This window comes from Microtus pennsylvanicus, chromosome 4 (genome assembly GCF_037038515.1).
Source record: "Microtus pennsylvanicus isolate mMicPen1 chromosome 4, mMicPen1.hap1, whole genome shotgun sequence".
Taxonomy (NCBI): Eukaryota; Metazoa; Chordata; class Mammalia; order Rodentia; family Cricetidae; genus Microtus; species Microtus pennsylvanicus.
Window position 1 is genome coordinate 96,110,035 of NC_134582.1, and position 16,187 is coordinate 96,126,221.

The following is a 16,187-nucleotide window of genomic DNA, read 5'->3' on the forward strand; positions in this document are numbered from 1 at the left end:
CCCTGCCCCTCACTGGCCCCAGGAGACCTGGCCCCACCCCTCATTGGCTGTAGCAGTGGGAGAGCTGGCCTCATTCCTTGCCATGAACACAGGAGAGCTGGCCCTCATGGCATGGGTATGGGAGAGCTGGTTACACTTCTGACCTGCTGGCAAGATGGCTTAGGTGTGGGAGCTGGCTTTGCCTCTCACCTGAAGGGGGCAGTCTGCCCAGGTAAAGGCCCAGACAGACCAACTCCACTACTACTCAGGCAGACATCCAGATCTTTGAGTTGGCCCACCCCAACATCTACACCCTGCTGGAGTATGTGAAGGGACTGGTCCTGTAGAATCATAACCACAGGATCTCAATGACTTAGGCTATCTGAGAGGAGTTTTGGTGAAGGTCCAGTACTGATGGTGTACCAGAAGTCAGAGGCCTTGAACCAGGCTAATAACTCACTGCAATGAACATTTCCAGGTAAAGTGTTTGGATAAAAGGGTATCTGCACAACACACTGAAGCTCCCAATACTACTACAATGAATGAATATGTGATGGAGAGGTGGGAAAGATGGAGGAGTTGGAGGAGGGTGGTAGTTTGAATGTAATTGGCCCCCATAAACTCATAGGGCGAGCACTATTAGGAGTGTGGCCTTGTGGTAGGAAGCATGGCCTTGTTGAAAGAACCGTGCCACTGTGGGGATGGGCTTTGAGGTCTCCATTGATCTGGCTCAATGTGACATTCGATTCATTTTATGTTGCCTGCAGGTCAAGATGTAGGACTCTCAGTTCCTTTTCCAGCAGCATGTCTTCCTGCATGCCACCATACTGAATCATGATGATAATGGACCAAACATCTGAAAATGTAAGCCACCCCAATTAAATGTTTTTCTTTTGTAAGTGTTACGGTGGTCATGGTGTCTCTTCATAGCAATAGAAACCCTAACTAAGACAGAGGAAAGAAGTGTTCTCCCTTTCTTTTCAGAGTGGGAGCAGGGAGGCCACAAGGGTAGACATGGAAGGATGAAGAAATGAGTGGGACTGGGCTGAATGATATGAAATTTCCAAAGAATCAATAAAAATTATGTTTGAAATGTATAATATTTTATTTATTCTTTGAGAAATTCATAATATGTACAGTATACGCTAGTAAAATTCATTCCCTACTCTTTCTCCTGACTCTTCCTGGAACTCCCCTTCCCAAATGTCCCTCTCCTAAATTGATGTTATTTTTTAAAAATCCCACTGAATTCAATTAGTATTGTCATTATGCACAGGTATGGGGCCATCTACTGGAGCAAGGGCAATCATTCTGCCAGGGACCACATCATGACATGAGTGGGGTCTTGTGTGCCCCTTCCTCAGCCATGCTGGAATGTTGACTGTCTTGGCCTTGTGCAGATCTTATGCAGGTGACCACAATGCAGTGAATTCATGAGCGCAGTGGCCTTGTCATGCCCAGAAGACAATGACCTCCCCAACACTTGGCTCTTACAAATTTTTTGCTGACTCTTTTGTGATGTTCCCCGACCCTTGGGAAGAAAATAATATAGATGTTCATTTGTTGCTAAGCACTCATGGTCACTTAGTCACTTTGACCAGCTATGAATCTTTGTATCAACTGCTACCCATTGCAAAAAGAAGCTTCTCTGAGGAGGGCTCAGAATACATTAATCTATGGGGATAAAGGTAAGTATTTAGATGATAGTTTCCTATTATGTCATTTTAGCAAACTAAAATGTTTTCCTACTGCTTATGAGACCCTCAGACATGGGTTCCTGGTTTTACAGTACCCAGCATGAGTTCCTTCTTGTGTAGCAGGCCTTAAATCAAAACTTTAAAGAATAATTGGTTGCTCCGAAAATATTCATGCCACTATTATGCAAATAAAGTGATTAATTATTTTATATTGATTTTTTTATTTTTCTATTTTGCCAAACTATTACTCAAATTTAAGTGTTTTCTAATGGAGACTTTATGATATTTCAAATACAGGATCCTGGTTTATTTTTTCCAAATAGAAATAATTTGACTTCTTCCTTTCTCGTTTGTATGCATTTTATTTCTTTTTCTTGCCTTATTGCTCTAAGACTTCAAGTACTGTGTTGAATACAAGCAGAGAGAATTAATACCCTTGTTTTGTTCCTAGTATATTGTGGCAGTATGACCTCATTATTTCAAATTGTTTGAGGACTTTAATTATAAAGAGGTGTTGAATTTTATCAAAAGTATTGTCTGGGGACTGGATAGATGACTTAGCAGTTGGCTGCTCTTCCAGAGGTCCAGAGTTCAATCCCCAACAACCACATAGTGGCTTAAATAATCTATACTGAGACCTGGTGTCTGGTGTGGGAAGTACTTGCTTTTATTGGTTAATATATAAAGAAGCTGCTTTTGGCCAATGGCTTCACAGAATATAGCCAGGCTGGAAAAGATATACAGAGAGTAGGCAAAGGCAGTGAGAAGCCATGTAGCTGCCACAGGAGACAAACACCTCTGCTAGAGTCCACAGAAACTTTGCCAGTAGGCCACGACCTCATGGTGATGCACAGATTAATGGAGATGGGTTAGTTTAGGATATAAGAACTAGCTAGAAATATGCTTAATCTATTGGACAAACAGTATTGCAAATAATATAGTTTCTATGTGATTATTTCAGATCTGAGCAGCTGGGAACGAATGAACAGCCTCCGCCAAAAGGTGCCCTCTTCTGGCATGCAGAGATACATGCAGGAAGAACACTCTATACACAATAAATAAATAAATCTTTTTTTTTAAAAAGTCTTTAACAAAAGTACTTTCCGCTTTTATTGAGGTAATAGTATGATTTCTGTTCATTTTATTTATGTGATTCATTGTGTTTAGGCTTGCATATATTGAGACTTCTTACATTCTTGGAATAAATTAACTGATCAGGATGTATTTTATTAAATATAATTTTACATCTGCTTTTGTTAAGTGAATTTATGTATAATTTTTCTTTTGTTGTTCTTTTGTTATTACCCAACTTTGGAGTCAGGATACTACTGACTTGACAGATTGAATTTAGAATCCCCTCTCCCCTATATGTCTTATGAAATATAGTCTTCATAATATGTATGAGTTTTTTCTTTTTTCCATTTATTAAGATTTGCTTTAATGCTTAAAAATATAATCTATTTTAAAAAATGTTCTATGGCTACTGAGAAGACAATATTCTATAGCTTTTGGATAAGCCATTTTGTAGATAACTGTTATGTCCATTTAATCTATGGTGCAGTTTTATTCTGAAGTTTCTTCTTTGACATAGTACACATATGTAAAGTATTTTGATCATATACACCACTACCTTCTCTCATTTCCCCTCTACTCATGATGAACCCTCTTCTTCATAATAAATTTTTCCTCTACTTTCATGTCTTTGTTTGTGTATGTGTGGCCCATTGAGTTTAATTACTGTTGCTTTCTTGAGAATGACTTGGAGGTTATTTGCTGAAGTATGGGCAATTAACCAGTTGCTACACCTCTGAAGAAAATGATTCCTACTCCCCTAGTAGCCATAACTGCTAATAGCTCCTGGGAGAATATCCAAGTCCCTCCCGATCCATAATGGAATGCTGATGGGCTCAATATTGTGCAGGTAACCACAGCTTCTATGAATTCATGAGTGCAATAGCCTTGTCATGTCCAGGGACAGCATTTTACAGCATTCTCTCTGTCTCCTTCTCCAGCTCTTACACTCTTCCTGTGTGCTCATCCGGGATATTCTCTGCTCTTGGAGGGTGTGATACAGATGCTCCACTTAGAGCTGAACATTGAAGAGTTACTATCAGCACTTTTTTTTGTTGATATGTGTGTGCGTGTATGTGTGAGTGTGGTATATACCCCCCTCCCTGTGTGTGTGTGTGTGTGTGTGAGTGTGGTATATACCCCCCCCCTCTCTCTCTCTGTGTGTGTGTGTGTGTGTGTGTGTGTATGTATGGGCACATGAAGAGGCCAGATAAGGACACTGAAAAACTATTACTCATAATCTCCTTAAGATAGGTTTGTTACTGAACCTAGAGGTAGGTAAATGACTAGCAAGCCAAGAAATCCTCCTGTTTCCACCCTCTCTGACTATGCTGGACTTACAGGTACTGGCTTTATGTGAATTCTGGGGATTTGAGCTCAGGTCCTTCTGTGTTTGCAGCATAGGCTCTTACTGATCTCCTCAGTCCTGTTCTCAGCATTTTGATCAGTTACAAGTCGGCATTCACTACCACCCACAGTAAAAATAAATTTCCTGACCCAAACTCACAGCAACATTAATCTGTGGGTATAAGTATTTAGAAGGCAGTTTGATAAAGAATCTGCTTAGCAAAATAATAGTTTAGAACCTATGGCCTTTCCAGACATTGACTTTTGATCAAATTATAATACTCAATATGACTTTCCTCTTGTAGAGCAAATCTCCAATCCAATCAGAAATCAGTTGTCTATTTCCATAACAATCAAACCACTTTTGCATGAGTGGTCGTATCTTAGCCTGCAGATCAGTATTGAAGCAGATGATACTTCTCCCATATGAAAGGTTGCCCCTAAGAAGAAGTTTTGCAGCTCAGTTCTAGCTTGAATTCTCTATGTCCCAAAACCAAATGATGGAGTATCAATAGGATCTTATAATTTAATTCTGGTGGAAACCAAGTGGTTTGGGAGTTTCTTTCTTTGAAAGGTTAGCTAATTTTGTGTGTGTGTGTGAAGTTTGTATGTAATTTGGCACTTGTCTCTTGCAGACAATGGAATTTTGGTATTCTCCTTTGTCCTTTACTCTTGGCATTTTAATTATCATACAATGTAGAGAAGTTATTTTCTGGATTTAAAACTAATTTAAATATTTATTTCGTTCCCTGGAATTGAGAGAACTTCTGCTGATAATAGCATGGGATACTTTTCTATGCATTTATTCTGCATTTTGCTTCCTTCTTCTAGGTCTCAGACACACCGGTTTGGTTTTGTAATCATGTTCCAGAGGTCCTGACTTCTTTTGTTTTCTTTACTGCTAACCGAATGTGATAATTACTCAACATTGCCTTCAGTGTATACTTTTGAGTGGTCTAGTGAACTTGGGATGCTTCCTCTTGCATCACTCACATCCATTGCATCATCCCATTGCATCATCCCATTGCATCACTTATTTGGCTTGCTCAGCTCTTCATTTCCAAGTTTTCTGGATTTTCAAATCTCTGTATCTTTGTTGAATTTCTTGTACAAGTGTTTAAATTTCTTATTCAAGTTTTGAACTGATTTATCTACTTTATCCATCTGTTTGTTTGCATCCTCTATGAGGTCATTGCTCACTTTCAAAACCAAATTCCTGCATTCCTTGTCTCACATTTCAACCATTTCCAAAATTTTAAATTCAGTTAAAAATTTAACTGAGTAAAAATGGAGCAGTCATGTTACCTCATTTTTCATGTTTCTAACGTGTCTTCATTGCAAATTGTGCATGTACAGGGACGGGTATCTTCTCTAGAATTGTATGAAGGCCTTCTGAGTAAGAAACCTTCTCTTGAGGACTTGGTCAACATAACTACTCAGTTATGATACCAAACTGCCACCAGAGTAACAGCCTTGAGACAAACCAGATACAGAAATCCAATAAAACTTAACTAACCAACTAGCACACAGTTAATAACTAGAAAATAAGTGACAAAAGTATAGAATAAATTGTTAATAAAGGTTAAAAACGATATTAAAAACTAAAGGAAGAATATGAGAAAGGGAAAGAGAAAGATAAGCAAAGATAAATAAAAATTAAAAAGATGGAAAGAGAAAAATGAAAAGAATGCGAGAGAGAAAAAGACCAAGGGGAAAATCTAATTATAAAGGGAAGGTGAGTAAATAAAACTACATAAAGATGAGAAGAAAACTAAAAAATATGAAATAATTAAAAACTAAAATAAAAGCAATACTAAGAAATGTAGAACAGAAACAGACAAGAAGGAAAGAAGGAAGGAGAGGGGGAGGAGGAGAGAAGAGGAGAGAGGAGGGGAAGGAAAAGGAAGTAGGTGATGTTGCTGCTGATGCTGAAGACAACTGGGGAGGCTCTTCTTTGCATCCTCTAATACTGGATATTAGAATCTACCAGATCTGGAAGGATTACTGGGCAGTAGATAGTTTCTATTGCATATTTCCTAACAAAACCCCCAAAAGTCAGGGCAGTGTATTCTAAGTGTTGAAATACAATGATTGCCAATAAAATTACTACATGCAGCAAATCTATGTGTGATATGTAAAAAAAGAAAGAAGTCTTTTTGTGATAAAACCTAGCCAAACAAATTTGTGCCAAGAGGTGTTATAGAGTGTACTTAACCAGATCCTTCAGACTGAAGAGAAATACAAGCATATCAAGGAGTTAAACACATGCTCCCGAGCAGTTAAGGAACACTACAAAATCAACAAATGACAGGAATTAGTGCATATTGTTCAGTAATGATTTTAAACATTATCAGACTAAATTCCCCAATCAAAAGATACAGACTAGCAGATTCTATTTCTTTTTAAAAAGATGAATAAACAACAATAAGTCTCCATCTATTAGTTGCTTCCAAGAAATGCACCAAACAGTTAAGTTAAATAGAACCTTTGTAGTAATAAGGGCGGCGGCGGGGCTGCGTCCCCAACACCCCAGCCACCTGCTCGGCTAGCTTATGCCCCGAAATAATTACACAGACACTGTATTCATTTAAACACTGCTTTGGCCCATTTCTATCTAGCCTCTTCTAAGCTAATTCTCATATATTAAATTATCCCATTTCTAATCATCTGTGTAGCGCCCCTAGGTGCGCTTACCGGGAAGATTCTAGCCTATGTCCATCCTGGGTCGGAGCTTCATTGCTTGCGTCTGCCTGGGAGCTGGGAGCATGGTGTCTCTCTGAGGCGTCTGCTCCCGAGAGGAGAGCTGTCGAGTCTGACCTCACTTCCTCTTCCTCCCGGCATTCTGTTCTGTTTACTCCACCTACCTATGTCCTAATCAATAAAATGAGCAGAGGCAGTTCCTTTATTAGCCAATGACCTTCCTCCATCAAACCTTAGTGTGGAAAATAAGTGGAAAGAAGCACTATAAGCAAAGGGAACTAGAAAGCAAGTGGGGGAAGCTGTTCTAGTCGCTGACAAAAGGCTTCAAAACAAAATCATTCAGAAGAGATAACACAGATTAATTCAAACACAACAGTAGTGGATGTCTTCAACAGCCCACTTTAACCAAAAAGCAGGCCATCCCAGCAAAAAGCAAACAGATAAAAATCTGAATTAAATGGCATCATAGACCACATGTATTAACAGATATCAACAGAACACTTCACCCAAAGACTACAGAGTATAAATAATCCTAAGTGGCTCATTGAGCTTCCTTTAAAATATATTATGTAATAGGACACAAAGCAAGTCTTAACAAAGAACAATTGAAATAATTTCTTCTATTCAACCTAACCACAGGGAATAAAGCTAAAGAAACTATATGACATACACAAATATATGGAGAAAGAACAATGCATATTGAACGATGAGTGGGCTACTGAAGAAATTAAGATTTAAAAATTCCCAAAATTGAATGAAAATAAAAACACAATGCATCAAGAACTACAGAATACAGCGAAAGCACTACCAGGGGATACATTCATAGCTGTAAGTGCCTATATTAAAATATCAAAGAGATTTCAAAATAAGTAACTTAAAATATACTCCCTGCCACAACTGAGAAAGCTGTCACGCTGCAGATGGAAGCTGCTCCTAACAGGTTGCTGGTAACAGATAGCCTTTGACACCATCTGTATCCCAAACAAACGGTTCACAGTTGCTTCTGCTTCGGTGTGGTCCAGTTGTGAAGTATGGCCTGGCTGCATTGGATTGGTCGGTACTAGTGGCAATGGAATCAGAGCAAGGTAACTTATACTTACCTGGCCTTTGTGGCATGGAGTATCATGGCTTGGATCTGGGGTGCCTGTCAAGAGAGGTGGTACCACTGGTGTCCACTGCATTACCCTGTTTCTGTGATCTCATTTCTCTTCGCAGCAGTGGAGATATTTTCTCATTATAATGCTACCAGCGATCTGCAAACATGCTGTCCTTCCTAGCTATCTTCAGCATATTCTTTCCTAGAGGGCACAACCCTAATTTCTCTCCTAACCACTTTAGCATCTGGTAATATTTCATTTCCTTTAGGTCAGTCCCAATCCTGTTTGAATTTCATGAAGCTCAAATATTGAATTACATAGTTAGCTAGTGGTAAGATACTCTGTACAATGTAGCTGAGGAAATAGGGTTGGTTAAGAAAAGAACAAGTTAGTTAATGGTTTGTAGGCAGGAACATACACCTAACAGAAACAAGTAAAAAAACATGTATAGCTACTATAATACCAGTTTTTAATAATTAGAGGGCCATATTTGGTGTTATAAATTACTTCTTTCTATTGTCTATTCCACTGACTTCAACTGAAATCTCTGTTCAAATTCTTTATCTGTAAATGGGATAGAAAACTTTATGTAGGCACAGTATGAATTCTGATGGACCTATATGACTATGGGGGTTTGAAAGAAGAATGTCCCCCTATATGCAACCAGTCACCTGTTGTTGGCACTATTTGGCAAAGTTCTGAAACCCTCGGTACATATGGGCTTCCTATAGGAAGCACATAACTGGATGCGGGCTTTGAGAGTTGATAGCCTTCCCCACCTTCAGTTTGCTCTCTGCTTCTTCTATGTGCAGTTGATATGTGGTCTCCCTGTTTCCCACTTCTCCTACATGCCTTTCCCACTATTATAGACGTCTAGCCCTCTAGAACCTTAAACCCAAATAAAAACATCCTTAAGTTGCTTTTTGTCATAGTATTTTATCACAGTGACAACAAAAGAATCAGTACAATGATCTAGTTGCAAGTGGCTTTTAAGAGCATAATAAGAAGGGATGGGGGTGGATCAGCTGGTAACTTGCTTGCTGCACAAGCACGAGGCCTTGAGACTGGGTCCCCAGCACCCATATAAAAACCTAGACATGATATCACTTGTTTGTAACTCCAGTGCTGGGAAAGGGGTGTGGGAGGAATAAAGACAGGTGACCTGTGGAGTGCATTGGTCATGCAATGCAGTCAGTAAGTGTGCTCCGAGTTCAAAAAACTAAGGTGGAGAGCAATTGGGAGAGACAGCTGATGTTGACTTCTGACCTACACACCCATGTACACAGTACATGCATACTGGTACATACATGTGCACACAAGCATATGAACACATGACATCTATCACACACACATACACACACTAAAAAATAAAGATACTTAAAAGATACTATCACACTGTTTGTATTCTAATTCTATTTTCCACTCATGCAAAACATAGAGTCCCTTCCTTTGGAAAACATTATATCCTTAACATATTGTCTATTACCTACTACTTTAGGTCTTCCCCCACTTACTGTTCTTTAATCCTGACTACTTCTGATACATGGGAAACTTAACGTGGTAATTTGGATGAGAAAGGCCTCTATAGGCTCATATATCCGAATGCTTGGAGGTTTCTGGAATTGTTTGGGAAGGATTGGGAGGTATGGTTCTTTGAGGGGGTGTGTCACTGGGGGCTTTGGGGTTTAGCTCAGAGGTTTCAAAAACCTAGTCCATTTCCAGTTAGCTCTGTCAGCCTCCTACTTGAGGATATAAGATCTCAGCTACTACTTCAGCCTGTCTATCTTCTATTATGCTTCCTACCATGATAGCTATAGACTCTAATCCTCTGAAACTATAGGTCTCTCAATAAGCCCTCTCTTCTGTATGTTGGCCTAGCCAACAACTGAAAAATAACTAAGGCACATGATAATGCCCAAGAATCCTATGAGCAAAACATCATCTCTCATCCCGTGGTGTAAAATGGAATTTCTTGGTGAAAGTCAATATGTAGAATAACAGATGATGAAAGTTAGATCAAATCAACGTCTTCTGCAGAAGTACAGAAATACTTAAACAAATACATAGCTTGAACCTATCTACTCCAGTGAGAATCTCATGATCTCATTGATGCTGAGAGGCATCCAGTGTTAGCCAGTTGCAAGGTGAGGGACTGTTCCTCTCTGGTATGCATCCTAGGCAAGAGACTGAATGACATCCACTGAGTGAGCCACCCACCCTGTCTAACTGTGATGGTTAGTACTAATTGTAGATGTGACAGAAACAAGGATCATCTGGGAGATGGCCTGGTTATGCCTGTGAGGTATTATTTTGATTGTTTTAACTAGTATGGAAAGACCCAACTTAATTGTGGGAAAGGACCATTCCTGCGTAGGAGAAAGCCAACTGAGTAGCTTCCACGCATCCATTGCTGTCTTCCTACTGTGGACATAATGTGTCAGACTGCTTCAAGTTCCTGTCACTTAAACTTTCGTGCCATGATCAACTGCATCTGGACCTGTAAGCTAAACTAAACCCCTTCTCCCTAAAATTGCTTTTGTCTGTGTATTTTATCATGGCAACAGCCATGAAACTGAGACAGGGTCTCTGAATGGGACTTCTAGTGAGTAACGCATGAGCCAAGCATCCTCCTCCTCTGAAGCCTTCTTTCTACAAACCTTCCTCATGAACTTTCCTGTTCTAATGCTCCTGTTTTGAACTAAACGTTTGATTTAGCAACATAGCTAGATGTTCAGGCACTGCTTTCAAATTGGTGCAACTCATCCCTCCACTTTTCCTTCCAGACGAAGTGGAAAATGATATGTAACCCTCACAATTCCGCATTTCAGATAATTTTTCTTGTCCACTATGCTTCAGGGCCACCTCTGATTGAGGGCATATGTTCCGGTGGTTCCTCTCTGATTGGAATTCACACAGCATGCAGAACTATCTGCAGATTAAAATTAAATTATTTTCTTGCTCAGTCATCTGGCCTAGGGACTGTCACATGAAGACATAAATATAAGTGGGAAGAAAGGCAGTACCGTCGCAGATGATGCTGTGGAAGTTGACACAAGCTGTGAATGCAAATGACTCACACATTTCATGACTAGGTTAGACCCAGTTTATATATCTCACTATAACTGATGGTTATCTTCCTTCATCACTCTCTACTTCATGACTGTTTCAAACAGATGAGTTGGCCAGCGAGCTCTCAGAACTCACTGTGTCTGTGCCCCAATGCTGGGGTTACCAGCGTGTTCAACCATGCTCAACTCTTTACCTGAGTGCTGGGGACTTTAACGTGGTTCTCAACTTTAATAGCAAGCACTCTTGCTCACTGAGCCATCTCTCTAATCCCCCCAAAAGTGGTTTTTTTTTCCACTGATAGATATATGATACCAAGTTCTAGGACTTTATTGATTTTCTCCAGTAAATTTTCTGTATCTGGAATAGCACCTATAGAGCCACTACAAATTTACACCGGTATACAGTTGTTCTCTGTGAGTCAGAGGGAGTATAGAGAGCCTTGCTTATGAATCTAGACTTTGATGACAGCCGTAACCTTTGGAATACTCCCTGGGTAGCATACTGTCTTTGATTAATTAATTTCATAGGGAAGGGGTAGTACCATATGTTTCTACTCATATCTTCTTATTGAATGACTCTCACGCCACTTACAGATAACTTAAGGTGCCCTTTTTTTAAAAAAAAATACTAGTTCTTTGAGAATTCCATACATGCTTTGATAATATTTCCCTCACTCCCCCAACTCTTCAACTTGGAGCATCTTAAGTGTGACTAATTGAGACATTAATTCAAGAATTATCATAGCAGCTCCAGACAAGCACATACTTAAAGCCAGTAAGATGCCCATATGTCCATCATGGAAAGCAGGCAGTTGCAATTGAGTGTAGGATTGCCTTTTCTTGCAAAGAGCTCAGACATTTGAAGAACTATTACATAACATTTCCATTGTTACTGCCTAAGATTGGTCTTCCTAAAATAAACCTCAGTGGTTTATCTCCTTTGACATTACTTGTGATCATGAACAATTTTATTATCTCCTGATATCTGACCTTTTGTTTCTGTCCATAGATTTACAAGAATGTACTGATCTAAGCAAAAAGAACTTCAGTACTTCTATTTCATAAAAAAAATACAGTGACTGATATAAAAAGGGGAAACTTCATGTGTGTGTGTCTGTTGTTGGGGTGGCATCTTTCTTCAGAGGTCCTGCCTCCTACCTTGTCTTGTATCTCTGAACTGACCATGGGAATGCATTGTGACTTGAGCCATAAGCACCAGTCTGAGAACTTCTAGCTATTGGGCCCATAGAGTCGGTATTGGGCTTATTTCATTTGTGTATTTTGCTTGGTGTTTGCATGAATCAAGTCTTACCTTAGAGGGCTATCTAGAGCTGTTTTCGTTCTGAGTACCTCAAGGTCGCATTCCTCTGTATCAATTTTAAGGCGAAATTTATCAAAATGACACTGATTTGAGCTTTTGAATTTCTTAGTAGCTGGGAATCATTCTATTTGCTTGTTTAGTTAAATGAATAGGTAACCAGTTATGTGAAACTAACCAAGTCTACAAGAAATTAAATGAAGGGGCCAGAAATTCTTAGATATGATACAAAACAAGTATTACACAGAAAATTCTTTAGACCAATTAAATTTAGTAGTATTTATTTTAATGAAAACAACCAAATTTAAGGTTCAGGTAACTACCAAAATAAGAACTGAGACCCATAGTTAAAAACTAGATTTAACAGTTCTTCTAGCTGCTGGCCTGTGGACTGTACCATGAGTGGCAAGAATGAAAGACAATGAGACATGGTAGAAGGTCTGAGTGCTAGGCTCTCTTTCCCTTCCCCACCTTACTTTGCTACTATACTTTCACTAGGGCAGCATTCCTTTTTATGGGAGTCTTATTTTTTACATTTTAAAATTAATTAATTAAACTTGCAGGACCCATTTTACTATTATTGCAGTTTCCCAGTTGTTTTACTATTATCCCGTCATACTTGGAATTCCTGTCAAATTTTTGTGCCTTAAGTTTTCAGTAGTGGTCTAGAATTGTATGTACTGACAGTAACCACTGAATTGCCTTGCCAGAAATCCCCAAATTCCATCTTCTAATTCCAAACCGTCCCATGTGAGAATCATGAAACTAATTTTTTTCCTGAGAACAATATGATTCATCTATCATTGTGGACAATTTGTCAGTGCCTTAGAAGTTATTCTTAAAATTTCTACATTCTATTAAATTCCATTTCAGTCCATAATTTTTAAAATAATTTTATTTTTATTGAAAAGGAAGTTATTTTTATATAGTATATTCTGATCACTGTTTTTCCTCCCCCATCTCCTCCAGATCCTCCCTACTTCCCCATCCTTCCAACTCCACTTCTTCTTTCTCTCCTCTTAAGAAAACAAGCTTGTCATCATGGCACATACCAGTAGGATTTTCAGAAGGAGGTGGAGGTAAGAGAATTATGAGTTCAAAAACAGCCTTGCTCCACATTTTTGGACTGGATAGATAGCTCCGTGATTGAGGGCACTAAATGCTGTTCCAGAGGGCCCAGGCCAATTCCCAGCACACATAATAGCTTGATGTGGAATTCCCCTTTGTATACTGTGAATATGTTTATTACCATTGGTTAATGAATAAAGCTGTTTCAGCCAATGGCTTAGGATAGCAAAGCCAGAGAAAAGCCAGGCAAGAAATCAGAACAGAGATAAAGAGAGAGAGAGTAGGCAGAGTCAAAGAGACACCATGTAGCTGCTGAAGGAGACAGACACCTGATGGAACCATACCAGTAAGCCACAAACAACCTTGTGGCAATGCACAGATTGATAGAAATGGGTTAATTTAAGATGTAAGACCTAGATAGGAATACACTAGAGTCATTGGCCAAACAGTATTGTAATTCACATAATTATGTGTGATTATTCAGGATGGATGGCCAAGAAATAAATGATCAGTCTCTGTCTACAAAATGGTATGCCAACTATATTCACATAAAACCTGAGAGAACTTGGGAAAAAATTTTAGACACAAAAGAACAGTTAAGCACAACTTCTTGATGGCCATATTTTTTTTCACATTTGCTCTGTTTTCTAGAAGCAAGCAGAGGCACAATTCCTTTAAGAGAAGGCTTCCTGACTCAGTGGTAGCAGCAAAAATTGTGTGGCTCCTTTAAGAAGTCTTCCTGCTTTGTACTATTTGCACAAATAGCTCTGGCTCTTTCAGAAGACTGAGCACTTGTATGGGGTTTGTGAGAAGCATGCTTCAAGTTACTTGGTTGCTGCATGGGCCAACTGCTTCCCAGAATTGAGGTCGTAAGCATGGCTCTCTCCCAGTGGTCCCAGAACTGGCAGTGAACTACCTTTACCATGTTAGAAGGCCAAGAGAGGGGGAGCCATCATCCAGGGCTGCCCAACCACATTGCTTACCATTTTAAAGTGCTCCTAGTCAGAAAATGATTACAGATATGCAATAAAGACAGATTCAGACAGAAATGAACTTCTGAATGGGTTACTGCGTGTTTAAAAAATATATGTAGGCTTGAGAGGGAGAAGAAAAAAGCATATAGATAGTTATAAAAAGAAACAAATCATTTTAAAAATAAAACAAAGTCTTTAAGAGATAGTAAAAGTAATATAAAAGAGTACAGACAGTCATAGATTAAAGGAATTAAGAAAAATAGGCCACATAAAAATGAAAAATACATAGAGAGTCTGGATTATGTATATTATTGTGTTTCCTTTGAATTTTTTGACTGCAAAGAGATATTTGATTCTGGGGGCTGCTAAGTTAAACCAACATAAAAGTATCTTGACTTCAAATTTTGGGTCTAAGGATATGTTGCTTTGGAAAAGAGGTTCTGTTTTTTTTTCCACAGAAGATGAGAACCTATGAATCTTCTAGGCTAATATAGTTTGATAGAGCAAGACCCCACAAAAGGTCTCCATGAACCCTAAAAATACTTTACCCAACAAACAGCAGGAAGCAGTTTGGAGAAAACAATGCCAAAATTCCCAAAATGATTGTTTATAAATGTTTATTTACATTTAAAGGGGGATACAATGAAAAAAATGAATACTTTACATTGGTATGGATCTTGGTCTATTGATACAAATTTAAGGTTGATTTTGTTACACTGTGTATATGTATTTTTGCTCTTGTTTAAGGTATTGTGTTCATGCAATTCATTTAAAAATGTAATGTATAATTAAGAAATACAGATGAATAGATAGTCATTTATAGTAGTCAAACCTGTAATCCTGTTAGGCTTTCTAGATGTACAGAGATATATTTCAAATAGATATAGGTAGTCTTCAACTGTTCCAATGACCTACAGAATATGACATTTAAAATGTTTTAAGAACATAGACTTTTTTTCAATAGTGAGACATGTCTGCTTCTGGCAGCACCAATTACTTTGAGACGATGACTGGCATTGAAGAGACTCCTTATGGAGTTTGCTAGCCATTTGGGCAAGAAACTGCTCTTGCCTGGACTGCTTGATGGTATGCTATATGAACTGGACAGGCAGGACCTACAGAAAAGTAACTGCTGAACTTTCCAAAAGATGGGATGGTCCTTCAGGGTTCCTGCTTCACAGAAGAAACTGTAGACATTCTGCAAGATACAGAAGAAAGTGAATTACAAACTGCCAAGATAGGTGAAACAGTCTTTGAAATTTCCTGCCTCATGGAAAAGTCTGCAAGGTACTATTGGCCTATAGGGTGAAGGTAGATGTGCCAATGTTACAGAAGAACTTGGGGAACTGTCCAGGCAGTGAGATGTCTCTATCCGTTCTAGAGTTTTGGAAATTGCTTACAATGCACTTCCTGTTTACGTAGGTAATATATTCTTCTGGGGTCTTTGAAGAGTTGAAGACATATAGTTATAGTTTTCCTTTAGTTATGATAAAAATTAATTAGGTATAAAACTTTAGACTCACAAAGATAGGATAGATGATAGAGTATTTTCCTTAATTTGCCAAATATAAATGAACAAAATATTGTGACTATAATTCTTGATTGATAACTGTTTTGATATATAATTTTACTATGTTAAAGTTAAAACCTTCCTTTTTATTTAGACAGAAAAGGAGAGATAATGTGGGATTCCTCTCTGTATGCTGTCATTATGTCTTATTACCATGGTTTAATGAATAGAGCTGTTTTGGCCAGTGGCTTAGCAGAGCAAAGCCAGGTGCCAAATTCAAACGGAGATACAAAAAGAGAGTAGGCAGAGTCAAGGAGATGCCATGTAGCTGCCAAAGAAGAAAAACACTGGAAAGCCT